The sequence below is a fragment of the Pan troglodytes genome, chromosome 14 (assembly GCF_028858775.2).
Source record: "Pan troglodytes isolate AG18354 chromosome 14, NHGRI_mPanTro3-v2.0_pri, whole genome shotgun sequence".
Classification (NCBI taxonomy): domain Eukaryota; kingdom Metazoa; phylum Chordata; class Mammalia; order Primates; family Hominidae; genus Pan; species Pan troglodytes.
The window spans coordinates 83,650,518-83,678,428 of record NC_072412.2 but is presented as its reverse complement, the minus strand read 5'-3'; the positions used below and the strand labels follow the sequence as shown (position 1 = coordinate 83,678,428).

The following is a 27,911-nucleotide window of genomic DNA, read 5'->3' as shown; positions in this document are numbered from 1 at the left end:
GCTTGTTAATGGTTTTCCTAAGCAGTTAAGTAATTCTCATACAACATAACCCCAATTTTAAGGAAAAACAATCAAATCTGCACATGCACAGAGCAATATATATATATGTTTATATAAATATATTGTTCTATATATGTAACAAGTATTCTGTACTGCTTTATTATGTATATGTTTATATATAATTATATGGGATATCATCACTCCTTGTTCTTGGATTTAGTAATATATAAAATATATATAAAATAATTTTTATATATATATTATATATATGTAAGCACATATATAAAAATTATAAATATAAATTAAATATATTAAAAATATAAAATAATTGTAAACATATATAAAATAATTATGTACAAACATATACATAATAAAGTATTTGTATCTAATATATAAAAACCTTTAACACGTCAATGAGAAGAAACAACATAATCAAAAATCGTCAAAATTAAAAAGATCATGAATAACAAGATTTGGTGAGGATATAAAACATGAGGAAGTCTCACACACTGTTGGTGGGAACAGTCTGGTTGTTTCTTATGGAGTTATAGATACACTTAAAACACTGAGGAATCAACCTGCCTAGGTACACAAGATAAATGTAAAGATACAGCCTCACAAAAACTTGTACCTGAATGTTCATAACATATTTATTAGCCAAAAACTAGAGGCAAGTTGATCTTTCTTCAAATAATTAATAGATAAACAACAAGGATGAATTTCCAAAATATTATGCTAAGTGAAAAAGCCCAGACACGAATTCATTTATCTGAAATTGAAGCCAATAAGTGCTCTGCTGACTGAATGCATGTCAGGGTTTTCCAGAGGCTGGGAAGGGCTAAAAGGAATTGACTGCAGAGGGATACAAGGACACTTTTTTGTGGCGATAGAAATGCTCTAATCTGGATGATGGTGGTAGTTACATGACAGCACATTTGTCAAAACCCCTCAAATTTACACTTAAAATAGATAACCTTTCTTCTATATACATTATTCCACAATTAAACTGATTATTTTAAAGTCTGCTTAGATGGATAATCTCCATAACAATGGATATTTCCTAAATGCCAAATAGCTAAATGAATTATGAGTTATCTTTTAGTCACTGAAATTTTATCCGCCCAAACTGAGAATTCTTTTTGAAGACTTTTAATTGGAAAGGTTAAACAGACAAAATAATTCTCATACAACATAATCCCAATTTTAAGGAGACACAATCAAATCTGTACATGCACAGAGCAATATCTAGAAGAAAATATGAAAGCAGCATTAACAGTTATTTCTCAATGTGATAGTATTAGTGATGATTTTATTTTCTTCATTTGCTTTCCTATGTCTTTCTAACTTTACATAATATACTTGTATTACTATTTTAAACAGAAATAAATGAACAAATTTTTAAAAAAATTTTTAAGAAACTCTAGCTTACAGAATGAAAATAAAATGTCTTAGAATGGCATCCAATGCCCTCTCACCTCTAGCTCTGGCCTCAGTCTCCCCCCTACCCCCAGAGAAATTATACCCTTTCCCTGCCATCTGAATTCTGTCTAGGCTTCCAAGTCTTTGTATGTGCTATTTGCTCTTTGGGAAAATGCTTGTTCTCACACCTCATCCATCTCAAACTTTCTTGTTGTCCTTTAAGAATCAACTCAAGTACTCCCTCTGTTCTCATTTGGAACAGTTTTCTACCTCCAAATATTAGTATATGCTATCATGCTATGCCTATGATACAGGATCACAGATTTCCTTTTCGGTATTGGGTAGGATTGACTAGCAGGTAATAAATAACTCCTAAATTTCATGTGACTTGCCACAACAAAGCTTTTCTTCTTTCACGTTTCCATGTCCCACATGAATTTGCAGGAGGCTTTGTTGCACGTGGTCTCTCAGAACCTCAGGCTGTTGGAAGTTCCACCATCTTGTAGCTGCTCCCAGTGGCAAAGAGCAACCAAAGAACTACATGTAAGTGTTTCACTGCTTCATCCCAGAGAAGGCACAATATCAATATTGCCTACATTTCATGACCATATCATATCATATTAGCCTCCCTACTGGTAAGGAAGCTGGGAAATTTGAGGGAATATGAGCTTTACTGTCTCTACCACACTTCCACCACTTGATGAGTTCTCAAAAGATGAGGACTGTGCTATGCTCACTCAGCTTTGTATCTCCTGCACTGAATATAAGGCTTGGCTTTTAGCAGATGCTTGAGAATACGTTGGTGAATGAATGTATAAATGAAAGTATGTTGTGTGACTTAAAAATAAACAAAAAGATAAGTTCCTGAATGAGAGAAGTTGAAATTTAGTAAGAAATAGTAAACATTGGGAAAAAAGTGCATAACTAAGCATTGATCTATATTCCAACTTCAACAGATGGAGATCTACAGACTTAATGGTATGCCTCAAAGCGATTGAGTAGAATTTAGACCAAAAAAAAAAAAAGGAAAAATTTGAGGCAGGAGAATGTAAATTGGTAAAGGGTAAAATGTAACCATGACCATAAGAAGTCTGTGGGAATTTCAGGTAACTGACTGTGGTATACTGAATAACAGTCCCCAAAAGATGCCCATATCCTAATTCCACAACCTGTGAATTTTACCTCATATAGCAAAATAGACTTTATAGATGTGCTTAAGGATCATGAGATGGGTAGAGTATCCTGGGTTATCCAGATGATCCTAATAATGTAATCACAAGAATCCTTTAAAAGGGAACAGGAGATCAGAGTGAGTAGTAGATGTGATGACAAAAGCTTAAGATTGGAGTATGGTGAGGAAGGGGCCACTAGCTGAGGAATGCAGGCAGCCCCTAGAAGCTAGAAACGGCAAGGAAATGGGTTTCCCCTGAGCCCCCAGAAGAAACAGACACCTTGATGTTAGCCCAGTGAGACTGATTTTGAACTTCTGACTTTCAAAACTGTAAGAAAATACATGTGCATTGTTTTAAGCCATTAAGTTTGTGGTAATTTGTTATAGCAGCCACAGAAAATGCACACACTCATCAATCTGCCTAGAAAATACAAAGTTTGTCCAAAAAAATAGAAATAAAGTCCTACAGGTAAGATTAAGAAAGACTGGTAAAGACAAAAAACATTGAACCAATTAGAACACAAAGAAAAAACTAACATTATGGCATGCAAGTTGGCACTAGGCACAGTACTTGGTACTTCTATCAACGTTTTCTCCATCTAGTCCTTACATCAGGCTGCATGGAGGTTCATGTCTCCATTTCACAAATGAGAATGTAGCGGTTCTGAGAGTCTAAATAAGTAACCTAATGTTCACATGACTAATACGTGGAGGATTCAAGATTTGAACTATGTCTCATTCACGTCAAGATGAGGTAGTAAACAAGAATACTATTCCTAACAGTGTGATATAAATATTTACTATATAAAATGATTTCCTACGCACCATTTTGACTAATCATTACAATAATCCTGCAAGAAAGGCAGGGCAGGTATTGTTCATTATATTTTGTGGATAAATAAACCGATGCATTGTTCAAAGTCACAGAGCTATATAGTGGCAGAGCTCAGTGCCACTGAGGTGAAGTGAGGAGGTGAAGGGAAGGGAATCAGTTTGCACTTGCCATAGGGATCACATGGGAGCTGGAAGATTCTTGTATTTTTGTTTGTTTTTATTTATTATACTTTAAGTTCTGGGACACATGTGCCATGGTGGTTTGCTGCACCTATCAACCCATCATCTAGGTTTTAAGCCGCTCATGCATTAGGTATTTGTCCTAATACTCTCCCTCCCCTTGCTCCCCACTCCCTACAGGCCCCAGTGTGTGATGTTCCCGTCCCTGCATCCAAGGGTTCTTATTGTTCAACTACCACTTATGAGTAAGAACATGTGGTGTTTGGTTTTCTGCTCCTGTGTTAGTTTGCTGAGAATGATGGTTTCCAGCTTCATCCATGTCCCTGCAAAAGACATGAACTCATTCTTTTTTATGGCTGCATAGTGTATTCCATGGTGTATATGTGCCACATTTTGTTTATCCAGTCTATCATTGATGAGCATTTGGGTTGGTTCCATGTCTTTGCTATTGTGAATAGTGCTGCAATAAAGATGTGTGTGTGCATATGTCTTTATAGTAGAATGAGTTATAATCCTTGTTTTTAAGATAACTAGTTAATGTATCTCTAAGTGTAAGGTGACGGCAATTCTTTAAAAGAAGAATTAATAGGACTTGGTGACAAATCATAGTACAAATTGATTATGGAGAAGAAAACAAAAAGATTTCTTGGCAGGTACATAAACTTGGTGTCTATTTTAAATACATGTAAAGTATTGATCCTCGTCTCACATGTAATAAGAGATGCCTCACAAATATCTGTTGAACTGAAATGTCCATTAAGAAATTGCAGTACCAAAACTTGGGAGAAAGAGACAGATAGCTTTGACCTATATTTTTAAGGATAATAACAATAAAAATGAAAGTTAATGTCATAAGAATCGATAAGCTTTCTGAGAGAGAGAGAGTAGCTACAGAGAAGACAGTCTGCCTAACAAGACAGCACAATTCTCCTGGGTTTAAAACTCCTGTGTGCCTGGGTGTGTTGGCTCACGCTTGTAATCCCAGCACTTTGGGAGGCCAAGGTGGGCAGATCACCTGAGTTCAGGAGTTCAAGACCAGCCTGGCCAACATGGTGAAACCCCGTCTCTACCCAAAATACAAAATTAGCCAGGCATGGTGGCAGATGCCTGTAATCCCAGCTACTTGGGAGGCTAAGGCAGGAGAATCGCTTGAACCCAGGAGGCAGAGGTCGCAGTGAGCCGAGAGTGCACCACTGCACTCCAGCCTGGGTGACAAGAGTGAGACTCCGTCTCAAAAAAAAACAGAAAACAAAAAACAAAAAACAGAAAAAAACAAAAATACATAAAACTCCTGTGTGTTCAAGAGACCCCTATTAAAATGCACAGCATCAAGTGAGCTAACAGAGTTTTAAATAGTACCAGCCAAAACTTCAGAGAGACTGCTTTTTACTGAAATAGGCCACCTAACAATGTCAAGGCAGAGAAAGAAGCTTTTGGGCAGTAAGTGTGTGAATGATGAAAGGAAGATGAATGGGAGGTACGAAGGTGGGAAAAACAGACTGAAGTAGCTTGTCACTTCTACCTAGGACCAGTCTTGCTTTTAAGTATAATGAATACCAGGTAATCTTATCAACATTTCTATGATAACTACTAGCCCAGTTTATTTTAGTCAACACTCAGCTCTGCTTAGAATGTCAACTATATTTTTAAGAAGCAACGAATTCTTTCACAATTCAAAATGTATAGATAGGTTAAAATGCTACTATTTTGGAATGTAGACATTGGCCTGGCCTTGAGAATAAGAGCATTTTCCATTTTTCGGATGTTTAGCCCATGTACCCTACTGTATGTTGGCATGTGTCACAACCCTGCGGCATGTGAGTGAGTGGTGACCACACTCATTTACAGGAGCCCAGGCTCTGACTGGATGATGGTCTGAGGTTGCATGACTGGTAGTCACAGACTTGGGACAGATCTGTCTGATTCCAAAGTCTCCGTCATATTGTCTTCAACAGTGTGGCTATTTTTATTTTTGAAATAAGTCGAAATCCAAGACAGAAAGAAATAAGAGACGGCAATACATTTCTAAACCTTCCAGCAGCTGCTATCCAGCCTAGCATATCATAGGTACCTGTTCTGTTTTGTTGAATTGAATAGGTAAACTTCTGGCTGATTTTGAGCCTGTCCTGACTCTTTTGTGGTAACAAGCTCCCCAAAATAGTTAAATGAAGCTTTAGCACAAATCCTCATCTGGAAAAAATGTACAAAGTTAATGATTCAAGAGTAATCATTATTGAAGTAATTTATAAGAAAATATTGCCTGATAGGTTGTCTAGCAAGAGAGAGGCTCAACACCTCCTTGGTGGACTACATGTCAGGCACGGTGGCTCACTCCTGTAATCCCAGCACCTTGGGAAGCTGAGGCAGGTGGATGCCCTGAGGTCGGGAGTTTGAGACCAGCCTGACCAACACGGAGAAACTCTGTCTCTGCTAAAAATACAAAATTAGCTAGGCATAGTGGCGCATGCCTGTAATCCCACCTACTCGGGAGGCTGAGGCAGGAGAATTGCTTGAACTCGGGAGGTGGAGGTTGCGGTGAGCCGAGATTGTACCATTGCACTCCAGCCTGGGCAACAAGAGTGAACTTCCATCTCAAAAAAAAAAGTATATGGTTATTCTTATTTAGAATTTGTACAGTCCAAAAATACATATGTATTTGGTAAGAACAAAGTATTTGCTCAATGCTCTACACAGTTCCAGCCTAAACTAGGAAAACAAAATATATTAGGACCAAGACACAATACCCAAGGGGGTGGTCAAATGTCAGAGGTGTAGGCCTAATTATTATTTATTTATTTTTCTGGCTCTGCTGTGGGAACCTTGGTCTTGACTCCTCTGAGTCCCAGAATCACAATCTTCAGGAAGAGATTCCAGCCACACCTCTTGTCCTAATCCCTAATCTTAGCTCAGGAAACCAATAAGCTTCAAATGTATATACCAGGATGTTTTCCTAACCCTTGGTAAGGACTCAACCATGAGAGTGTTGCTCACAAGGAGGGCCACATCCCTCCTATGTTCTTTTTCTGGTTTAATACATCTGCCAACATGCAATATATTCCCAGGATGAGCTTATTCTTGAGAACTAAATATGTTCTTCATTTTAATATAAAGTTAGAATTCTGTATTCATGAATCAAAGAAAGAGACGTGAAGTGATCAGCCATGCTCAGATGACCGAGGGAGCTGGGAAGGGTATTATAAACAAAACAAAAGGGAAGAAAACTATTTTAAGGAATCACAACAGTAGAAAAAGTGCCTTGCTTTTTTCTCAGAAGGTAACATTTCTCAAGCAGGAAAAAAAAAAAATTAATCCCTATGCCTCCCAAAAAGAACATTTAAAATCTTCCTAGCAATGAAAGAAGTCACTATGTCTCCCATTAGTTTATAAACCATAAAATAGACTTTATGTCTGAAGCCTTAAAAACAGAATAAAAGCTATACTTCAATATTAATCATGCATTTGTTAAAAGGGGCAGCACTTTTAAAATAATGAACCACTGGTATTTAAGTGTTGCTACAATGTTCTAAAAATGTACTCTGAATATTTTAGAGGAAGAGATGATTGGTACGGCTACACCTTCTAATGTAAAACATATGTGCTTTAAAAATAAACTTGGATTTTAAATGTTCAAAAATTTATTTCTACCTTGTCTAGATTTAGCTTTATGAGTAATTTCATGTTTGCAATATTAAGTCTTCTTTTTGAAACCAGTTTGTCAACTGCTTTCAAGTTTTTAAAAATGCAACTAAAATTTTAAGCTTAAAACCTCAAATCTGTAAAATTTAGTGATTTTTTTTTTACAGCTCAAAAGATGTGGCCTAGTATGATATTCACCCTTTAAATTCCTAACTTTAGAAAAACATTCTGTAATGTAGTCCTATGTACCACCACACACACAATCATATACACATGCATATATATCTCCAACTTCTATTTTATTATATATGTGTATATGTGTATACATATATAAACACATATATAAATGTATTTTTTCTGACAAATCTCTTTAATAATGCCTTAGAAATAAAATCAAATAATAGATTTATTGAGCAGTGATACAAATAGTTCCAATCAAAATAAATTACCCCAAATAATTTTTTCCCATTTGCATTACTGATATGTAAATTTGATATCTACCTTTACATGAATAAGAAATATAATTTTGGCCAGGTAATTATCAACCTGGTATTAAATCAAAATTACATGCATGGAAGAGGGAGAGATATTACAAATCATGTTCAAAACCAACTATAGCATAATAAACCTTTCTATATATTGGCAAATAGCTTATATTTTGACTAAGATTTCACTTAACAGATCTTTTGAAATATCACTTTTCATTATGTTTTATTGTTCTCTCTCTGTGCATGTATGTGTGTGTGTATATATATACACTATTATATATAGTATATAATAGTATATATATGTGTGTACATGTATACATACATACATACACACACACACACATATATACTCTTTTAACTAAGATTTCAGTGAATGAAGAAGTCAACAGCTAATTGTTAGTTAATTGTTTAGGGAAAGAGATGTAGAGAAGTAAACATAAACTTCTATTTTTTCAGTTATTAGGAGTCATGTCTGAAACAGACACAGAAATAAATATTTGATTTAAACATATTGATGTTATAGTCCCAAAATAAATAAAAAGGTTCAAGAGGCTCAGTTCATCATTTAAAGTGTGTGATAATTTTTAGTAGAGACCCAAATGCTGTTGTGTATTTGATAAAGAAAGAGAAACATATGTTAATATAATAACAGCTTTTCATTTTTTCCTATGGTGACAGAAAAATCTAAAGTGACTTTTCCCTGTCACTTTGGGTAACAAACTAATCCTGGAATGTTGGAGGGAGAATTTAGCACAACATGTTAAGGAAATGCAGATGGAACTGATGTTTTATTAGATGTGCTAAAAATATCTTTATGCTAGGAACTCCTTTCTTATCAAACACCACGGGGGCCCAGTTTCTCATCCTATGAACACCAGTGTGCTTTGTGGGAAGCAGCCTGTTCTCTTTATATTTAAAACTTGTATTGTGCTTTATCTGGAAACCCGAACAAAAAGTGCTGCTAAATTAAGAGATACATGGCATCTTCTCTCGTTGACATAGAGACCATGGCTGTGATAAACATGGGCTAATATGCTTTGAAGAAAAACAAATAATCACAAGGGAAAACTTTATACTCTCCTGGAGGAAAAAGGAAATAATTTCAAAACTTAAATATTTTGTAGGATAAACAATCACAAATCTTACCAAGGTGATCTAGTAAGAATACTCTTTTTTTTTCCCTTGCACAAAGAAGATTATAATCCTTATTTAACTTGAAAGGAAACCTTAGTTTTATCTTATAAAATAAGATAGAAATCTCTAGGGCGGGACACTGGCTGCCTCATCAGTTATTATAATTTTATAAGAAATGACCTTCAAACTGTAGAGCATGAAATTAAGCAAAAACATTCTGTGTATAAGAAGAGCATTCCTAGACCTTGCCCTCAATGCAGATCTGTTATCATTCTAGATTTATCAGTGATGAAATTGGACACACTCGATTTTCCTCCCACTGGTAATATTTGCAGTCAGCATGAATAGACTTTCTCAGTACAGTTTTCAACTCCTGGCACAACAGTATCCTTCTTCCAAACTATAGCATAAATCACAGAAAAGTATCTCCTCATTTGTTTGGGATGAGTTTTAATTCAGAAACAATTTATAGTAATATTCTAAGAGACTGACTGAATTTGCTTTCCCAACTGAAAAAGGAATCAACTATTTGTTATTATTTAATGAAGCTTTGAAGCATGAGGAAGTCAATTATTCTCCAGTGCAGGTCTGTATTTCTTTTGAAATATTAGAAATTGAAGAATAGTAACAATAACTTAATCTTACCAAACACCATTATTCTATGCTCTTTTCTATGTACTTCCCATTATTAACTCCTCAAAGTGTCATAATAACAAGATAAAGTAGGTACCATGAGTATCACCATTTAACAGATAAGGAAAATGAAGCAACCTGACCAATATTACATTAAGAACTCCGTGGAAAAGTCAGATTTTGAAACCAAACGGTTAGGCTCAAACATCTATTCTCACAACCACTGTGCTAGTAACCTATGGCCTTTTAAAAGGCAATTGCTCATTTTCCTACCTTGTTGATGAGATCATATTTTTGCTGTAAAGCAATGGTTGTTCATTTTATATTTCAAAATGTTTCAGTGCAGTGCAGAGCCTGTGTTCCTCTTCTTTTATTTTATGACTCTGTTTTCTTTTTATTGGGTGTAATTTTTAAAATCATAAATGTTTTTTACACTCCAAAAAAATTATGGAGTGAACTAGTGGGATCACACATAAATATTCGCATGATTTTCAGTTTTTATATGGCAGTTATCTTACTTTTATAATAGCATTTTGCAGGTTGTAAGCTCAGAATTTCATGCTGAAAAATAAGAAAAATCCAAGCTCTTGTCATTTCTAGTCACCATAATTTGCTTCTTTCTCTTTGTAACAGTCACTCCTGTACTGATATGAGTTTTGGATAATTTTTTTATTTATTTCAAGTGATGTACAAAGGGGACTCCTGCATTTTCCCTGTTCCCTGAAGAGATTAAGAACTTCTGAGTGGAGACAAACGGGAAAAAATATTGTTTGTGGAACCTTGCCTAGGCTTGATGAGAAGGAGGAAAGAGCTCTTACAGCTAAAACTAATCAGTAACTGTGGTTTCTCCAAACATGGAAGAATTTTCCATCAACAGTCACAATGGGGAGTGTCTAGTTGGACCATCATGGAAGATGGATATGAGTAAAACTGGATTACTTATTTATGATTTAAATGTAGAGACTTGACTTTACTAGCATTTTGGGTGCTATAGGTATACATAATTCAGTGATCTAAATTAAAGTATAATCCAATAAAAGTTATACCTATTATTGTCGTTCCCTTCTACTGAAAATTCAAAAGAGAAAAAGAAAAGAAGAGGGGAATATGTTTGTGCTCTAATGTTATGAATGTAAGAAACTGTTACAAGTATTTCCAATACATAGACCATTATTTAGTTTTTCTGATGTTTTTACCGCTTAAATTCAGCAGATAATAGCCTTTGCAAGTATATAGATAGACAATGACATTTCAGGCATAATAGGCATGACTAGTAGTGGCTTTTGTTTTGTTTTGTTTTTCTCTGAAAATAATCTTCTATAGTTACTTTATGTTGCTACCGTGAAACAAATGATCCTCCATTTACCCCACTGGATAAATTTGAAAAGATCCCATTCCACCATCCTCTTTCATCCCTACCTGTCACAAACTGTAGATGGCAGTTTTGTTATCATGCCACCTGAATTAACCTATTAGAGAGAATAGAGACCCTTAAATGTACATGTTTTATCAGAGTTGTGTGCACCCATTGTTGTGATGTTCTGCTCATGTTCTTCTGAGTTTCCTTAGGGATCTGGGGAGTTTGGATGGTGTAGCTGCAATGACAGAAGAGGACACTGTCCATTGTGGCTTTGAACAGACATGATCCATTCCCGGTGGTAGAGCCTTATCATTCAGTCTGGGGAGTGGACTGGAATCCAGCTGGCACTCATCGTCCCCCTGTCCTGCCTTGGCAGGGGTTGCAGTACACTAGTGATGACACAGCAGCCACATTGAGGGGAGTAGTTCTAATTCTACTCTCATGGACACCCATCTGTGGTGTATCATTGGTGTCTGGTGGCTTTTGGAAATTCCAATATATAGCACAGTCATTTCTGTTTCTAAGAGGAGAGGACTTTTCAACTTAGCAAGAGTATAATGAAAAAGTGGGAGTTAGCAACCATTAAAGTTTTGGTAGCTTCTATTGGGCACCTAGAAACAAAGCCTAAAGATGAGAAAAGATCAATAAGCCCTGTGGTAGAATCACATGAAAACCTTACTTTGGGATATTTTTGTGCATTTTAATGATTTCTGACTTTTTAATTTACTTTTCCAAAGCTGCCATTCTTTCTCAGGCTCCAAACTAACACTGAGAAGCAAGATTTAGGGGCACTGACCATGCATCTGATAGGTCATTACTTCAGGAAATATGTACTAAGCCCTTTTATGTGACAGTCACTGGAGTAAGGAAAATGGGCAAACAGCACTTGCTTCAAGGAGAGAAGAGCAACATGTCAGAAAGCCAAACTGAATTAAGGAGAGAAAATTAAATTTCTCATTTAACAGCTGCAACAATAACATACAAATAAATTTACTGATCAATAAGGGATGTACTTTCACGTAAGTTTTCAAACTCAGCAAGCATTAGAACACTAACCAATACTGAAATAAAGCCAAAGGCTAACTGCAGAACCACCAATTTTATTTTCTAATCAGATAATATTTCAGGGTTGTAGCCTTCTCGAAAACCTTTAAACATTAGCCTAATCCTTACATACATGCTTTGCCTGGGAGTTAATACTAGGCATGAATAAAATTTTTTTTTATAGAAAAAAAGACAGGTAACAAACATATATATTTACGGTATATAATCTATATACACATATATTCTGAATATGTATATGATGTGTATGTGCATACATACACTTTCCTTAGAATTTCTTAGTAATTATGAATATGGTAAGTGTTACTGTTAGTGTCAAAGAGATATCTAATAGGCTGATTCCAAATGAGTGTAACTACATTAAAATTTCTGGCGCTCTGGGAGATACTATCTTTTAATCAAGCATTCTTTATGAATATGTAGATAGTTTCTGATGTTCAATAAAATAAAATTACCTTTAAGAGCTTTTAAAATATAAAAACATGTTTTACAATACTTAGACTTACACACTCGAGGTTAAAATGCTGCACACTTTCAGAAAGTACCACAATCCCAATTTCCAAAGTTGGTCTGTGTCTGGGAGAACGCCACTCCTTTTCACACCGTGTGCAGGGGGAGGAAGGCAAGGAGCAGGACACTGGTCAAAGTACAAGCCACGTACATTCATTTCCTTTTGGCCCAGCCTTGGGTACCTCTTTGGGATGTGCAGATCCAGGTGAGGCACCACTCCATCCCAGGTCTGATGGATGTCCAGCCCCCACGGCCACCACCTCCTGCCCACCTGCCCTGGGAATGCCCCAAAAGGGCTGTGAAAGCCTTCTAAAAATGGGTTGAGCAGGTGTCCTGAAGCAGTAGGAGGCAGGAAATTCCTTGCTACCACACTGGGATTTATGCGAATCAGATCCAAACCTCCCTGGATGAATACCCGAGGCTGAGGGTTTGTGTCCTGGAGCATCCCTGAGAGACTTGAACTCTAGCAGTAACCCGCACAGTGTATCAGTGTGCCAGCTGTCATTGTGTGGTCTCTCAGTGGCTTTTAGCACAATTTTCTCACAATAGCATAGAGACTGAAACTCATGACACTGGACAACAATTAAAGCTCACCCTGAAGAACTAAGGTGGCACAGGGGCCAGTGCCAGTGGCTGCACAGAGCGACATCTCTGTGTTCCTCTCTCAGCTCATCTTCCCAAGGAAGAGAGATCCTGGTATCTCTCCACAAAGAACAGTTTCCATTCCTATCTGATGTGGTAACATTTGTTCCACATTTAGCATTTCAAATCTAAGTTGCTCAGTCCCATATAAGATATCCTTGATTGACAGGAAAACTCAGATATACTGTTAGCTGAAGCTCAGCCAGGAGCCACAGATTTTGAGGCCAGACTGCCAGAACTCAACCCCAGGACTCTCACGCACCGTCCCCAGAGGAACTCTGGAAGGACTTGGAGAACACAAATGACTTCTGCAGATGTACCACAACAATGCCTCTCACTTTATGTGTTAGCTCTTATCTCAGAGTCAAATTGATAACAATGGTAATAAAGGAAGCAAACACTTATCTGGTATTTACTAGGTGCCAGGCCATTGTAAAAGCTTATTTACTTTGGTTTATTGAATCCTCATGTACAAGATGACGAGGTACATTTTCTACTGTACCCACTTTACAAGTAAGAAAACTGAGGCCCATTTCTCAAAATGTTTTGGGGAAAACAGTGCTCAGAGAATATGCATTCCTCTAAGCAACTAAAGCAGATGCAGCCTCTTTTTAGAAGTTTTCTGAAGAGCCTTATTCACTGGGCAAGACATGTCATATCCTCTTGTGTAACACCCCAAATTTTAAGAGCTTTTCCCAAAGTCTATTTTTTCAGGTCACAATGTTCTTTATTGTCCCTAGAGCTTATATGATAGCAGCAGCAGTGAAAGGATTGTACTCTGGTTCATTCCCAAAATCCCAAACGAAAAGCACAACTTTTTTGTTCTGACATCATAAAGTGCCCCAGAAGGGCACTTTATGTGTCATAAATTGCCTCTGAACTGCCCCAGGCTCTCATTTTCTTTATACCCCAACCCACGCCAGTCAAATTTAAACTGTTGTCTCAGCCTTATAATTTTATTTAACATTCTATTATAGTATTTTAATATTGCAACAGAGTGATTTTATTTTATAAATAGTTATTAATAATCTATGCTGAGCCAGACAATTAGACAACACAATGAACGTGAATCAGACAGGTAAACATTCACATACTCACAAAGTTTTTTCATCTAGTCGGGGACTCAGACATTTAACAGATAATACAGCACACAAATGTGCTAGGAAAGGAGTAGTAGCAACCACGGGGAAAAGACATCTTTACAAAGATGATTTCTACATTGAAATAATACAGATGGCGAGAATATTGTCAGGTGAGGAGGCAAAGATGTGGAGGCTGGAGGTGAGAGCTGGGTGGAAGGAGGAAGCAATTAGGCAAGCAGAACATCATGTTCAGGGTCAGGAAAGTGGAGCATAAAGCCCAGGTGAGGAAAGCAGCACAGTCTGGCCGAAGATAGAATTTATTCAAGAAATGAGATTGGAAAGGAAAGCGGGAGTGTATAACAAGGATGGTAAACCACTTTAGGGAGTTGGCACTTTATCCTTGGGGCAATGTGGAATCATTCAATGATTTTAGGCAGAGAGTGATGGGATTTGAGTTATATTTTAGAAAGATCACTGTCTGAAATAATGCAATCAATTCAAAGAGAATATTCTAAAGTCAGAGACCAGTTTGAAAGGCTGCTAGAGTTGTGCAGGCCATTTTTGCGATGACTTAAACAAGGATTGTGGGAGTATGAATAGAGAGAGAAGTGGTTGCTTCCCAGAGCTATTTAGGACATAGCCCCTTTGGGAAATTGTGATCAACGGTATATTGGGCAAAGGGGTCCATTGCTGAATGCTGTTAACTAAACTAGGGGCACAGGAGGAGAGCAAGTTGGGAAGAAGATAAAAATCAATGAGTTCATATTAGGTATGTCAATTTTTAGCTGGAGTATCCAATTGCAGATGTCCAGTTAAAAGAAAATAGATATACATACCTAGAGTTCAAGGAATGATCTGAGATGGATTTATAATTTAGGAGTCAATAGCAGAAAAAAAATGTAACCCATAGGAGAATATATGATTGTTTAAAGAAAATATAGAGAATATTAAAACTAAGAAGACCCAATAAAGACCCTCTCCCACTGATTATCTCCTATATATTCATTCATTTATCTCATATTTATTGAGTGCAACTATTAGGTGAGTTGCTATGGAAGGAAAGCAATATATTCCATACGAGAAACTGAAAACCAGAGAGGCTAAATAGCTTTAAAATGTGTAAAAACTGAGACTCTTTCCTAGTTGAAAGATATTTCTACTACATCCATTTACTTCTAATTTAAATTAGACATGCTTTTCAGAACTAGTAGAAGTTCAAAATCCTCACTTCTCAATTCCTTGCACTTACACTGCTGTATTTTCATCATTCTTACGTTTGCTTTAATATCGTGAATTTGCCACTGTCAATAGGCAGCATAACTCTCCTTAGATAATATATGTTATGGACACATATCCTAAATCAAACTATCCTTTATTCCTAACAGTCTACTTTGTTTACAAAAATTCAGTGGTATCCTTTATACAAATAAACAGAGAAGTTTGTTTATAGTTCTTCTAGAAAACAAAAGGATCCATACTTCCTAAAGCAGCCTTGTAAATAAATAATGGAGCTGGTTTCGTCTCAGTTCCCATCCCACTGCTTCCAGATAAATTCTTCCTCCTGGTGACCTAAACAGGCCCTTTCTTCTGTGGCCCCAGCCTGGAGAAGATCACTTGTTGCATTTATGTTTATGGCTCCTACTCCTCAAAAACCCATTAAATCAAGACAACACAGATCACACTGTATTCCAAGGCTCCTACTTTCTTGCTTGAGTTTAATTTAGCACCAATTTGGTGTGATATGATTCTGTAAGAAGTTTTTATAGTTTCTTTTTATGTGCTACAAGTTTAAACAGAATATTAACAAATTATTTTCTTTCACACTAACCTTCATTTTGCTCAATTATTATTGTCCCTTGTGAAGTGATTGTGCTATTTCTGTTGCTACTCCTTAATATGACTTCTGTTATTATTCTGATTATTATTCAGCATCATTCTGGGTTTCCTAATTAGTCATACCTCTTCAATTTGTCATCCTGTATTGTTATTGTTTGTTTAACCATGAACTGTTACCTCCTTTAGAATAAAGACCACCTTATTTTGTGCGCCTAGCATCTAGCACTGTGCCCAGCCAGCATACAAGAGGCATGCAATAAATGATTATTTTGTGCCTTATTTTGTGTGCCTAGCATCTAGCACTGTGCCAAGCATACAAGAAGAATGCAATAAATGATTATTCAATAAAGAAATGCGCAAAGGAATGGGTGAAGATACTGCTTGATCATTATGATTTGGCTAGATTATCTTTGGATCAATATTATTCAAAATTTAAAAACTACTCATACTTAGAGGTATGGATGGCAATAAATTAAATCACTTGGCTAAATTACAATAACTTTAAAAATCATAAAATATGTAGGAATAAATCTGGTGAAAGATGTATGAGACAACTACACAGAAAACTACAAAATGTACTGACAGAAATTGAGAAAGATTTAAATAATGAGATATACCACGTTCATGAATTGGAAGGTTCAATATTTTAAAAATATCAGTTCTTCCTAAACTCACTTATAAATTTGATGTAATCCTCCCAACCAAAATTCCAGAAGGTGTTTCTGTGGAAATTAATAAGCTAATTTTAAAACGTGTTTGAAAATGCAAAAGGCCAAGAATAGCCCTGGACAAAGATTACTGTTAATATAAGAAGTCAAGCCAGTCACATATAAAGCTATTATATTTAACAAAGTTTGCTATAGACTCAAGGATAAAAATATAGACCAGTGAAAAAGAAGAGCACATTCAGAAACTGACCGATTATTAGAACTGTCACCTGATTTATGACAAAGGTGACACTGCAGTGCAGCAAGGAAGGATGGGTTTTTTACATAAATGATTTGGGGTCAGCTGAATTGTACGTGGAAAAAGTGAATCATGACCCCTTCCCAAGCCTCACACAATACACAAAAATCAGTTGTAGATGTACGGGAGATCTAAATGTAAAAGTAAATAAAGCTGTTGTTAAAAAATAAAAAATCTTTGTAACTTAAAGCCAAGCAAAGATTACTTAAATAAGGTTAAAAATGTACTAGCCATAAAAGAAAAAGTTATAAATTAAACATCCCTGTTAAAATCACTTATATTAATCAGAACATGACTAAGGACTGAAAAGGAAATACATCAACTAGCAGAAGATATTGGCTAGGTATCTATTCAACAAAGAATATTTTATTTCCAGGATTATGAGAACTTCCACAAATCAATCAGAAAATGGCAGACAATTAAATTTTTTAAGTAGCCAAAAGTTTTGAACAGACATTTTACAAATGAGGATATACAAGTGACTAATAAATATATGAAAGATATTCAGTTTCAGTAATCATCAAGGAAATGCTAATTAAATCATAGTGATATGCCATGTACATACACACCAGGATGGATAAAATGAGAAAGGCAATGCCATATTTACCAATATTATGAAGTAACTGGAACCCTAGACAATGACAGTTTTCCAGATTGGTTGAACTGATTTGCATTTCCAACAACAATGCAAACCAGTTCAACCAATCTGGAAAACTTTCAGTGTCTATTAAACCTGAATGTACTCAAATGCAATGACCTAGCATTTATTACTTAAGAATATAACCCACATAAATGCCATTATAGACTGAATTGTGTCCTACCAAAATTCATATGTTGAAATCCTAACCACTAATATGACTGTATTTATTTGGTGGCAGGGGCCTCAAGAAGGTCAGCAGGATTAAATGAAGCAAAAAGGATGGAGCCCTAATTCAATAGGAATGATGTGATTATAAGAAGAGAAAGAGACACCAAAGCACAGAGGCAAGATGGTGTGAGGACACAATGGGACGGTGGCATCTGCAACTAAGGAGAGAAGCTTCTGGATAAACCAAATTTGCTGACCTCTTAACCTTGGACATCCAGTCTCTAGAACAGTGAAAAAATTAATTTCTGTGGTTTAAACTACATAGTCTTTGCAACTTTGTTATGGCAGCCCTGGCAGACTATCAGAAATGCATTAAGATGTTCACAAAAAGAAATGTACAAAATGTTCTTAGCAACATTCTTGTATTTGGTTATTCTGAGAATAACCAAAGCCTAAAAACAGTCCAGATGTCCATCAAGTGTAATTTGTATAAATTATGTTTATTTATTCCAAACAATGTAACTTGGCAATGAAAACTAACAGATTACAGCTAGACACAGCAACAGGAATAAATCACAAACATAGTGTTGAGCCAAAGAACTAAGTACAGATGAGTACGTCTTGAATGATTCTATTCATATAAAGTTATGATGAATCAGTCAAAATGAATCTGCTGTGTTAGAAATCAGGAATCAGGAGACTGGTTACCCTTGGGGGTCAGTAACAAAAAGGGAGTGAAAAGGGGCTTTCTGAGATGTTGCTAATATCCTGATCCTCAATTTCAGTGAATGCTGGTTACATGCATATGTGTCTTTTGTGAAAAGCCACAGCACCATCACTTATGCAGCTTTTTGTGTGTATATTATACTTCAATAACAACAAGCAAGTGATAGATCTGGGACTCAAACCCAGGCTTTGAGGCTCCAAATCTCTTGTCCTCTCATTATATTGTTTAAATGGTTTTATATTCCAATTATATCAGATAGTTTTAGATATCTGTATCTAATTCTTTCACATAATCGATACCAACAACTCTTGTCTTAAAGATCTAGAACTTTTGCCATGACTAAATAGCTCCCAGTAATAAGGTTCTCTTTACTGAGCTACCCCTTCCTTTTCTTTTCAGAACATTTTTTGTTCTCTTTAATTCAGAGAGCTGGTGGCTTCCATATTTATTGTTTTCTCCCATGAAGCTTAGAAGCTGGCAGGGCTTTTCTGCTCACAAAATGCCCTGCATGCTTACACTGAGTGGAAGTTTCCCATGCTGAGTCATGCTGGGAATATGGAAAAGCCCCTGGCTTTAAAAGTTCCCAGAAACTATTTAATCTTCAGTTCATCAAACGCACCCAGATTCTAATTATGGCAAGACGCAGTACATGGATTTTCACTTCTTACTTTTAACTCATAATTTTTCATTTAAATCTCCCAAGTATTTACTCTTTCACCTAATTTTTTTTTAATCTAACCCATTTTTTTCCGCATGATGAAATCAACTGAGACATGTTTCTGAAGTGTGGCACAAGCCAGAGGAAGGGCCCTCATGTCCACGGATTTTCTATTTATTAATTTAAAAATAATTAAACCTAAAAAGTGTTCATGTCAAAGCCTTTAATATATTTTCATTCCTTATCAACAGTTCTAATTGGCATTTACATCCATTTTTGGTCTACATTATCTTATGATAAAATAACTTTATTTTACTATGAAATAAATATAATTAAAGAAAGAAACATAACCAAAATTCTTGGAGAGTAAAAATATATACATAGGTCATTTTTTCCCCTTCTCTGCTATTATAACACCTCCCGTTATCAGTTCTCTAAAAGAACAATTCCAAACCTCAGAGAGTGCTGAGTCAGTTTATCAGCTTCTCTGCCACTTGCTTACTAGTATTTTTTGGACAACAATCATACCCACCTCTCTGCCACACTCGCAGGAAAGATATTTATTTCCACATATCCCCTCCTGGCTTCTGCACATCTAGATTCCTGTTCCCCTCTCCAAAAGCTGTTGCTAGCAGTCACATTTTTTTCTGCTGATCAAAGAAGAAAAGCAAAATCCATCTCTCCTTCTCTCCGTCCCTCCTTTTCTCTCTCCCTCCCTCCTTAAATCCCTTTTTCCCACTTAACTTTTGGAAAAACAATTGCGCAAGAAATTAGAAAACCCCAAAGATAGTATTTTCAAACTTCAACAAAATTATAAAAGATACACCTTTTTATTTGTGCCTCAGGATGCACAGAAAATAATGGATTTTCATATGGAAAAAAATAAATTTCAATGTTTCAAGAAAAAAAATGTAGCTGGACCAATCCTTATCAAGCCTTGAATGTGATCCCTTTACTCTTGACAATCAAGGACTCTAATCTACAGGTCTTTTACTTCTAACTCATTCTAAAATACATTTCAACTCACAGTTCCAAAATTCAGCCTCTTGAACCACTTTTCCTGTACTTAAACCTCATTACCTATCTCATTTTTCATGACTTTCTTTGCTATAAAGGTCATGGATTAAATTACCATATTTCTTCCCCTTATAATTTATATCAGCAGGTATTAATTTTCTTAATGAATCATCAACTATTTATCAAGAGCCTATCATGTACCAGGCATTGTTTTAGGTGCTGGGCTACAGATATTAACAAGACAACTAATAAGAAGTTGCACTAATAAATACACAACACAATACCAAAAAGTAATGTAACTATCAACAATGACCTATATGAAAAGGAAATTAAGACAATCCCATTTGCAATATCATCAAACATAGTAAAATACTTTGGAATACATCTAACCATGGAGGTGAAAGATTTGTACACTGAAAACTATAAAACATTGATTAAAGAAGTTAAAGTAGGCACAAATAAATAGAAAGACATCCTGTGTTCATAGATTGGATGAATCAATATTGTTAAAACATCCATACGACTCAAAATAATCTATAGATTCAATGAAACCCCTGTCAAAATCTCAAAGATGTTTATTACAGAAGTAGAAAAAAAAAGCTCTAAAATTCATATGGAACTCTGAAAGACCCCAAACATCCAAAGAAATCTTGAGCAAAAAGAACAAAGCTGGAGGCATTGCACTTCCTGATTTCAATATGTATTACAAAGCTACTGTAACCAAAACAGTATGGCACGGGCATAAAAGCATAGAACAGTGAAACAAAATAGAGACCCCAGAAATAAGCCCACATATGTATGGTCAACTGATTTTCTACAGAGTGCCAAGAATATACAAGGGGGAAAGGGTAGTCTTTCAATAAATAGGGTTGGCAAAACTGGATATCCATCTGCAGAAGAATGAAATGGGATGCTTATCTTTTACCAAACACAAAAATTAACCAAAATTGATTAAAGATTTGATGTAAAATTTGGCACCATAAAGCACCTAGAAGAAAATGTAAGGAAAAAACTTCTCAACATGGGTTTTGACAAAAATTGTTTCTTTGATAGGACACCAAAAGAACAGGCAACAATAGCAAAAATAGTAGTGAGACTATAACAAATTTTTTAAAACTTCTGTGCAGCAAAGAAAATAATCAACAGAGTGAAAAGGCAAACTATGGAATGGGAAAAGATATTTGCAAACCATATATCTGATAAAGGGTTAATATCCAAACTATATAAAGGATTTCTGCAACTCGAGAGCAAAAAATAAGTAATTTGGTTAGAACATTGGAAAAGGAATCAAGTAGACATGTCCCCCAAAAGGACATACAAATGCCAACAGATAATATAAAAACATGCTCAATATCATTAATCACCAGGGAAATGCAAATTGAAACCACAAACAGGTATCAACTCACATTGGTTAGAATGGCTATTGTCCAGAAAACAAAAGATAACAAGTGTTGGTGAGATTGTGGAGAAATTAGAATCCTCATATACTGTTAATAGGATGTAAAATTGTACTGCTGCTATGGAAAACAATATGGCAGTTTCTCAAAAAACTAAAAATAGAATTACCATATGATACAGCAGTCCAACTTCTGGAGATAAAGATAGATAGATAGATAGATAGATAGATAGATAGATAGATAGATAGAGATATATGTGTGTGTGTGTATGTATCAACTGAAATCAGGATCTTGAAGACATATCTGCACTGTCATATTCACTGCAGCATTATTCACAATAACCAAGATACGGAGAGAACCCAAATGTCCATCACAGATGAATGGGTAAAGAAAAGATGGCACATATATATGTATATGTGTATTATATATATACATATATATATAATATATACACACACACACACACACACACACACACACACACATATATATATATATATATATATAATAGAATATCATTTAGCCTTTAAAAAGAAGGAGATCCCTTTGGGAGTCTAAGGCAGGCAGATGACCTAAGGTCAGGAGTTCGAGACCAGCCTGACCAACATGGTGAAACTCCATCTCCACTAAAAATACAAAAATTAGCCAGGCGTGGTGGTGGGTGCCTGTAATCCCAGCTATTTGGGAGGCTGAGGCAGGAGAATCACTTGAACCTGGGAGCCGGAGGTTGCAGTGAGCTGAGATCATGCCATTGCACTCCAGCCTGGGTGACAAGAGTGAAACTCCATCTCAAAAAATAAAATTAAATTTAAAAATAAAATAAAATGAAGGAGATCTTACCATTTATGATAACATGGGTGGATCTGTAATACATTATGGTAAGTGGGGTAAGTCACAGAAGGACAAATACTGCATATTCCTCTTATATATAAGAGACACCTAAAATAATCAAAGGTACTGAAGTAGACAATAGAATGATAGTTACCAAGGGATTGGTGGGAGGGGGAAATAGGAAGTTGTTGTTCAATGTGTATAAATTTACAGTTATACAACATGAGTGAGTTCCAGAAATCTGCTGAACAACCCAGTGACTATAGTTAACAATAAGATTTTGTGAACTTAAAAACTTAAAGAGAGCAGATCTCATGTGAAGCGTTGTTACCATAAAAACAAAACAAAGGGACGCAAGGAAAATTTGGAGGTAATGGATATGTTTATTACCTGGCTTGTAGTAATGATAACGTGAGTGTATACATTTGTCCAAACCCACCAAACTGTGAACATTAATTACATGCAGCTTTTTGGATACTAGCTGTACCTCAATAAAGCTGAGGGGGAAAGTGATATTACTGTAAACAAATAATTTGGCCTCATGATGGGTGGAGAAACTATTTTAGAGAGTGTACTAGGAAAGACTTCTCCAAGGAGAAGACTTGAGAAGGAAGTGAGGACCCTAATAAACTGAGAGATCAATATAGGCAGACAACTAGGATAGATCATTTCAGTCTGGGAGAGGTGGGAATGGGGGAAGAAGTTCAGCAAGAGGAAGTCCCTGAGAAAAGGTTCAGCATGGAATGTTTCAGGATCTGCAAAGAGACTGGTATAGTTGGACATGAGTGGGGGCAGGGTAAGAAAGGAAGTTGGAGAGCTTACCAGAATGGATCATTTAGGGCCTTGTAGGCAATGGCAATGAGTTAGAAATGTATTTGGTGTTTATCTTCCAAATTATATTTGGAAATATATATGAACTTTATTCAGCTACTGGGAGACATTGGAAAGTCTTAAGCAGGGGAATGACTTGAATTGACTTAGACTTGCATTTGGTCTTGCTGGCTGGGGTGTGGAGAATTGACTATAGACATAGCAAGAGTGCAGGGAGACATCTCAGAACATCCTCTGTCTCTCCTGGTTATGCAGATTTGGACATTTCTCGGATATGGCACGAACATTCCATCTTAGCAGTTCACTCTCTGCCTTTTCCTCATCTATCTTGCCTAACTCAAACCTAAGACTCTGCCACCTTTCTGCTGCATCAACCTAAGCTGCTCCCTGCTAATGGAGAGCAATCCATACACCCACAGCTGACTTACATTTATTGGAGTCCATTTAAGGGAGGAGACCACCCCTCATATTGTCTTATGCCCAATTTCTGCCTCCGAAGAAAGAAGAAGTAAAAACTAAAAGGCAGAAATGAAATCCACGGGCAGACAGTCTGGTGCCACACCCTGGGTCTGGTAGTTAAAGATCGACCCCTGACCTAACCGGTTATGTTATCTATAGATTCCAGACATTGTATGGAAAAGCACTGTGAAAATTCCTGTCCTGTTCTGTTCTGATCTGATTACCGGTACATGCAGCCCCCAGTTATGTACCTGCTGCTTGCTCAATCAATCACAACCCTTTCACGCAGACCCCCTTAGAGTTGTGAGTGTGAGCCCTTAAAAGGGATAGGAATGGCTCACTCAGAGAGCTCAGCTCTTGAGACAGGAGTCTTGCCGATGCTTCCGGCCGAATAAACCTCTTCTTTCTTTAACTCGGTATCTGAGGAATTTTGTCTGCAGCTTGTCCTGCTACATTTCCTGGTTCCCTGACTGGGAAGTGAGGTGATTGGTGGACGGTTGAGGCAGCTCCTTAGGTGACTTAAGCCTGCCCTGTGGAACATCCCTGTGGGGGACTCTGGCCAGCCCGAGCAACGTGGATCCTGAGAGCACTCCCAGGTAGGCATTTGCCCCGGTGGGACGCCTTGCCAGAGCAGTGTGTGGCAGGCCCCCATGGAGGATCAACACAGTGGCTGAACACTGGGAAGGAACTGGTACTTGGAGTCCGGACATCTGAAACTTGGTAAGACTAGTCTTTGGAACTTGCCCACTCCATTTGAGTAGAAGCGTGGCTGGATCCCCCATGGTGTGCCTTTATTGGCACTTTGGTTTTGGTTTTGGTTTTGACTTGGTTTGAATTGCTTGACAGGACTGGTCTTGGGAACTTGCCTACTCCATTTGAGTGGAAGCATAGCCTGATCACTGATGGTGTGCCTGTACCGGCACTTTGGTTTCTGTTTTTGATTTGACTTGGATTGCTTGATACTTTGGTTTTACCTTTGACTTGGCTTGAATTTCTGGATACTCTGATTTTGGTTTTGATTTTTGTTTGGTGTAAACTGTAAAAGTTTTTACCGGTTCTTTGTTTTGTGGTGTGCATGTGGTGTGAGTGTGGTGTTTTGCCTCAAAGAAGCATGGGTCAGGCACAAATAAGCCCACCCTACTAGGAACTATGTTGAAAAATTTCAAAAAGGGATTTGAGGGAGACTATGACACCAGGAAAACTTAGAACTTTATGTAAAATAGACTGGCCAGCATTAGAGGTAGGTTGGCCATCAGAAGGAAGCCTGGAAAGGTCCCTTGTTTCAAAGGTATGGCACAAGGTAACCTGTAAAGCCAGGGCACCCAGACCAGTTCCCGTACATAGATGCTTGGTTACTGCTGGTTTAGATCCCTCCACAGTGGTTGAGAGAATTGCAGCATAAGTGGCTGGCAGAGGCAGAGAGAGAGAGAGAGGAGAGAGAGACAGAGACAGAGAAAAGAGAGAGGCAGAGAAGAGAGAGAGAGAGACAGAGAAGAGAAAGACAGAGATATACAAGTAGTTAAGAAAAAAAGTGTACCCTATTCCTTTAAAAGCCAAGGTAAATTTGAAACCTATAATTGATAATTGAAGGTATTCTCCATAATCCTGTAACACTCCAATACTACTTTGTTGTCAGTGTAAACAAGGGCGTATCCCAAAAGCACTGAGGCCTTCCTATCAAAAATCCTTAACCCAGTAACCCGTGGATGGCCCAAATGCATTCAGTCTGTAGCAGCAACTACTTTGCTAACAGAAAAAAAGTAAAAATAATAATAATAATAATAATAACTTTTAGAGGAAACCTCATTGTGAGCACACCTCACTAGTTCAGTTCAGAAATATCCTAAATAAAAAAAGCAAAAAAGTAGCTTACTAACTCAAAAATATTAAAGCAAGGGGCTATTCTGTTAGAAAAAAGGAAAGCCATCTATGCCAATTCTAAGTTAATTTGGACAAAACAAGGTCTTATCAATAGCAAAGGATAATTAAAACCCCAAACTTGCAAGGTTTTCAACAGAAGTAAAGTTTGCTAAAAGTTAACAGTGTAACATGTTTTATGCTAACTTCTATTCTTGTGGCCTTAGACAGTCTAGTCCACAGACACAAAAGAAGTTTGCTTTGGAAAAAAATGGTTATCATCTTCAAAAAAAAAAGGAAAAAAGGGGGGGCAGAATTTATGTAAAAAGAGTATTATATGGTAAATTCTTGTCCTGAAATAAATTAGCTGGTTGTTTAAAGAAAGAAATATTTGTAATAAGTCAGAAAGTTGAAGCATGTTGAAGAACTGCCTGCAAAAGTCATGAAAAAAAAGGTTATAAAAGGAAATTCATGCAAGAAATGTTGTATAGTTTAAAAGTAATTAGGCCTCCTAAATGTAAAACTATTAAAGAAACAGTTTATGTGCAAGGTATATAAAAAAAGTAACATATACTTTTAATAGAAGAATTATAAGGAGGCATAAGAATGTAAAGTTTTACCTACAGTAAAAGGTTAAAAATATGTGTGTTTTGTTTTAAAGGTTTAATCAAGTTTTAAAATGTTAATTGAAAAAAAATTCTGTGTGTAAACATTGGCTAAAGTTAAAGAGGTATCATCCAGTTTTTCTGTAAACTGGACATTAAAATAAAAGCATAACAGGTTTTTCTTGAAGTACCAACCTGCTCTTTAGCAAAAATTATAAAAGGTTAAAAAGAGTCTATAAAATCTTACCTTATAGTCAAATATTAAAAATTAGATAAATATGTCTACAAGGTATTATTAAAATTAGGTTTAACATTAATAACACATTAACATAAAGGTAAAATTTAACTTATCTGGTATAAAAATCATACAGGAAGCATTGTTAAATGTAATGGTATTTGGCTTTCTTTGGTTTAAAAACTAATAAAAATAGGTGCTAAAGGAAATTTCTCAGTAACAAGGCACTAAGGACTATAAAGTCCACTGCCAAGGTCCCCACATTTAAAACAAATGGTCAATTTCTTAAAAATTGTATACTTGGCTTATCTTCCGCTTAAAAGTCTTTTAGTACACGTACCACCCCTAGAATTTCCAGTAAACCAGTACCAGCCTGAAGATCACGTTCTCATCAAAAGGTGGAAAGAAGAAAAACTCGAGCCAGCCTGGGAAGGACCCTACTTTGTGCTGCTAACCACCAAGGCTGCTGTTCATACAGCAAAAAAGGATGGGCTCATCACACCTGAGTCAAGAAAGCACCACCCCCTCCAGAGTTGTGGGCCATAGTCCCAGGGGAAAACCCTACCAAACTAAAGCTAAGAAAAATTTAACTCTTTTCATCTATTCTATTACTCTTTCTTCTTTCCTCATTCTATTGCGGACCATCCAGTTATTAACATAACCAAGTCAATTTCACCTCAAACTATTGCATTTAATGCTTGCCTTGTTATAGCCTGTGGAGACTTGCCAAGTCAAAGACAGCTTTCTACTTCAGAAAAGTACTTCTATCCCTCTTGACTCTCCTTAGACTGGGCATTGGTAAACTAGGACCGTTTAATTGGGGGAGATTTTGATAAAGACCCCAGTGCCAACCAGGAATTTTGCTCCCCAACGTAGAGCTTTTATGCCATAGTTGGTCCAACATTCTGTGGACCACTAAAGAGCAAGGATGAACTACCTCAACTGGTTTTTATAATTTCCTAAAATCATACGTTCATTTTACTAGAGGATCATAGAAGTTAAAGACTTAAAACAAACTTTAGCAATTAAGACAGGATACCAAGATGCAAATGCCTGGTTAAAATGGATCAAATATTCCATCTGCATGTTAAACAAAAGCAATTGTTATGCTTGTGCACATGGCAGGCCAGAGGCCCAGATTTTCCCCTTTCTACTAAGGTGGTCCTCCAGTTGACCAGGCGTAGGCTGCATGGTAGCTCTTTTCCAGTATTCTACAGCCCGGAGTAATAAGTCATGCCAAGCTCTCTCTGCTATATCCCAAAGTCTGGCACCCTGTGGGTCGGCCCTCAAGGGCCATCCAGCTTCCGTCTCCCAACACTAAGTTCACTTTGTGTCTCTCACGACGGGGAGGAATCTTAGCATCCCTTGGAGACCTGAAGGGATGCAATGAACTTAAGAATTTTCAAGAGCTTATCAATCAGTCAGCCCTTGTTCATCCCCGAGCAGATGTGTGGTGGTATTGTGGTGGATCTTTACTGGGTACTCTGCTGAATAACTAGAGTGACACTTGGGCTTTAGTCCATTTGGCCATCC

At 36.7% G+C, this 27,911-nt stretch overlaps 1 long non-coding RNA gene across 1 annotated transcript; it reads left to right on the top strand.

Moving 5' to 3' along the window:
* Window positions 1-1,885: 1,885 nt before the first annotated feature.
* Window positions 1,886-18,078, top strand: LOC107967932 (uncharacterized). The gene is made up of 2 exons (XR_001708763.2): window positions 1,886-1,962; window positions 17,832-18,078. It is a non-coding gene; the product is annotated as an uncharacterized LOC107967932 (long non-coding RNA).
* Window positions 18,079-27,911: the final 9,833 nt, after the last annotated feature.